Genomic DNA, 3,974 nt, shown 5'->3' with positions numbered 1-3,974 from the left:
TATAAAAAGCCAAAGAAATATTCAAATAATACTTAAGTACTATGTATTTAAATACACGTTAACAGGCATAATTACGTACACGTACTCGTAACATTAGCTATTTTAATACCTCCCACCTAACTTTTCATTATAAATATTTTTCCTTTTTTACCGTTCATTTATCTACATTTACATATACATATGTATATGTTTGTAATAATAGAGGACAGTAAAACGAATTCAACTGTAGCTTTTTATAGATGACTTTATTGAACACTTTTCGAAACAGGACAATGAAACTAATAAATTTATCAATGCACGCTTGTATTGTTCTTCTAATGCTATTCTGAAGAACTCTTAGAGCTTTTACAGCAGCGATATGGAATGGAAACTTATTAAATTATAAAATGTACATCTATGAATCATTTCAAATATATTTTATCATCTTTATATTAAAAACAATATCGAGAAAATACCTTTACTTTTTATTAAAATTAAGTAAATCATTTTCAATAATTTTCTGTTATAGTTCACTATACTTAAACTTGGTATTTCGTGTACTTTTGATATATAAACAATTCGATCGAATTATTTTGTATGTGACGCAGTTGAGAATATTGACATAATAGAATTGAAAATTATTTGCGGAAATAAAGAGAAAGAATTATTTAATTTTTAACTAAATAATAAAATAATTCCAACAAGGATCATTTGCTTGTCCAAATAAAATAACAAGTAATTATTTGAAAATGAAATCTAGCCAAATTAGATGATACATTTATTATTCGAAGGATCATTTTTTAGATATTTTATTTAGGTAATGGCCCAACCTGGATAATAATATCATTCTGTTTCTACAAATCGTGTAAAATCTGTCCACACCTCCTATAGAAGGCCCGTAGACGAATATTTCTCCCAGGAAAAATGCTATTATTATAGAAAAAATCTACGTATCTGGTAAATCGCAGCCGACACCTACGCGACTGCATTCTTCTATATCTCCCGCTTCCTTCCTTAGAAAGGACGCACAGTCTGCAAACGAGCGACTGTTACGATCGAATAAATGAATAGCTAACGGTTCGATAACGATCACGTAGTTGTGCCGCTCTGGCGACACCCACCATTCTCGATCTTAGCGTTTGCGCAGCCAGGAAACAGTAGCGCGATGACCTTCGTGTGATCTTTCTCTCCAGGAATTAACGACATTCCTAACCGGACTATGTCACTAAATCGACCTATAACCATGGAAGAATCATTTCTAAGAATCTACGAATCATAAAGCATAAATACGTCACACATTGACAACCCGAGAAAACCAAAGGTAATGTCGAAATACCGATCAATTCCTTTCATCGTTTATTTTGATCAACTTTATCTACCTAGTGAAGTTTCTCATTTTTCCAATTTTTAATCTTTTATTATTTCCAAAAAAAAAAATTAGCAAATTTCAGTTATTCGTTGTAATAATAAAAATTTTCTATTACTTCATTTTTAATGGTGTCGTATGTCTCGGAAGGTGTTAATGGTATTAGGAATATTGTAACAATTCAATCAGTTTCACAAAGTTGCTTTGGGATCTATTGTACCATTTTTTCAACGGGCAATAAAACGGTTTTCTTGCTTCGATCATCTTCGTCGTTTTACCTTTACGTTTACGAAATTTTTCGAATATTACAAAAAGTAAGAAAAGTACACAAGGAAACGTAACATATAAAATAATTTCTTCGCTTGCAAACAACTGCTGAACAACTGACTAGAACTATCGCTTTTTATTTCAAGCGTTAGTGCGAATTTCTTTTACGTGACTCTTTATCACCGATGTTTCTCGACTGATCGTGTCAAGCGTCTCGAATAAGAAACAATTTTAAAAAATTGCCATTAAAATTTCTTACTATGAGTCTTGTAACTTCTTTATATGTTTCTATATACGCCATGTTCTTTAACATCATGTGTACTTGAATATCGTTAAATCCGGACTGAACACGAGTAAATAATCAATAGGAGATTATTCTACGTGCGAAATTATGTCGAAAATATAGAATAAATTGTTTCACAGAACGCTCCGTTTCCGAGCAAAATAAATTCAAAATTTCATCAATATATCAATGAATATCTTCAGATGTACCTACTCTACTTTCTTGAAAATAAAGTCTTAAATGAAGCAATTTTAATCCACATTTTTCACATATCGTGTTTAAAATAACATCCTCCTGATCGTTTACTCACGTCGATATTTAGTAGATAATTAACCAAATTTGAGTATACTTAAAAAAATTTTTAAATTTGTTTCGAACAAGAAAACGTTATCGCTCAAACATACGTGTATTATTTGCTTATTTTCGACAGAATGTAATTTGCTTACAAATATGCATATTATTTATTATCGCTTAGTCCGTGCCTTTCGGCTTTGGACGAACTTTCGGTTTTACATCTCTTATACCTATTTCGCTTCTTATATATCTACCTCCCCTCTTATCCACTCTATTATATTGCACTCCCTTAATTATTCTATCTCTAAAAACTAAAACTAAAAAAACTAAAAACTAAAAATTAATGACTACAAAACTATTGCAACAACCCTTCTCTTCTCTGTTATTGCTTTTAATTCTGTTAGACCTTCTCCAGTCTCATTTAGTGTCTTTTATATGTCCTTTGGCCCCCCCGTTATTTCACATTCTTCTATTACATGTCTCAGGTCTTCTTTCCTTTTACATAGTCTGCATCTCTTTTCTCCCTCTTCTTTCCAGTATTCCCTTGCTTTGGTCTCGTTTCCACATCTGAATCTTGCTAATATTCTTCTGTCCTTCCACTTCCAACCAGAAAGGACTAGGACGACTTCATTTTTTACTGAAACTATGAGGGCATTTATCTTTAAAAATTAATACACAATAAAAGAATTGACATCTTTAACTGTCAAACATTATGCAGCAGTTATATTATTTAACGAGTTTGTTATCCTTTGCCTGTTTAGTTGCCAAACTATGGACAAAATTTCCTTTGTTAGGAAGTCTATATAAAAGAATATCGTCACTACCTCGATACAAAATTAAAATACAATATTGAAATAGTAATATCGAAAATACTTTGACCAATTATGTATTTAATTTTAAGACATCATTGATATGGTTTTAGATAAACAATGTTGACTTCATATAATGGACAGGATATCCCATAGTACCTACATATACGGAGCCCACTTCAGGAATTAATTATTCACCCGAAAACAATGAAAAAAATTCATACAAATATCTTATTTGTTCCCATTTATGAAATGTACCTAACGAGTTTTATGTCTGTCATTTGTTATCTAATTACCTTCAAAGAAGATACTCGAATTGTCCATCCTTTCGCTACTACGGGCGACTACAATTGCTCTGCATAAGATGCCACTGACGTACCATAGTCGCGGCTATAGTCGCTCTGCGTCAGATGCCTCTCAAGCCTTTTATTAACAATAAAATGGTGTAACAATAGGACAGTGTATACGTTGTCCTTTTTCCACAATGAAGGTTGACACGAAACGTCATTATCGCACGCAAAAAATTATTAAAAAACCGAAGTGTGTTGTCGATTATAGCCGACTGATGGAACGAATCGCGATGCCAGTGCCAGATTTGCGATGTTGGTCTATGTATAACACCGTTTCAAAAAATACCACACGCAATACCATTATTGAAAGTTAATAGTACCATACAATTTTTTTTTAAGTTTTTCTCTTCGAAAAACACCGTCAGAGCACTCGGTTTGCAGTGAGGCGTAAAACGGCCGCTGATGATCTCTCTCGCGCACCGTGCACCGTTTTGGCGCGGCGGAGAAGCTGCCCATAGCGAAAGGGCTAACCTATAGATAACCTCTTGTTATTGATCTGGTTACTCTCTTGGTACGATCTGTGGTATTTTCCAGAATTGTTGAAAACATTGTTCCATCCTATAACCATTCTATAGCCATTCAATATTTTCAATGAGTAATTAAATGACAGATGACAAGGCACAAAA

At 32.8% G+C, this 3,974-nt stretch overlaps 1 long non-coding RNA gene across 1 annotated transcript; it reads right to left on the bottom strand.

Annotated features, from left to right (window-relative positions):
- Positions 1 to 2,714: 2,714 nt before the first annotated feature.
- On the bottom strand, positions 2,715 to 3,762 carry LOC125384635. Its single transcript, XR_007226198.1, has 2 exons — positions 3,295 to 3,762; positions 2,715 to 2,832 (listed from the first exon to the last, which is right to left on the bottom strand). It is a non-coding gene; the product is annotated as an uncharacterized LOC125384635 (long non-coding RNA).
- Between the last annotated feature and the right edge of the window lie 212 nt (positions 3,763 to 3,974).

The sequence above is a fragment of the Bombus terrestris genome, chromosome 13, assembly GCF_910591885.1.
Source record: "Bombus terrestris chromosome 13, iyBomTerr1.2, whole genome shotgun sequence".
In the NCBI taxonomy this organism is placed as follows: domain Eukaryota; kingdom Metazoa; phylum Arthropoda; class Insecta; order Hymenoptera; family Apidae; genus Bombus; species Bombus terrestris.
Note: the sequence above shows the minus strand (reverse complement) of the source record. Positions and strands in the feature narration are given on the sequence as shown.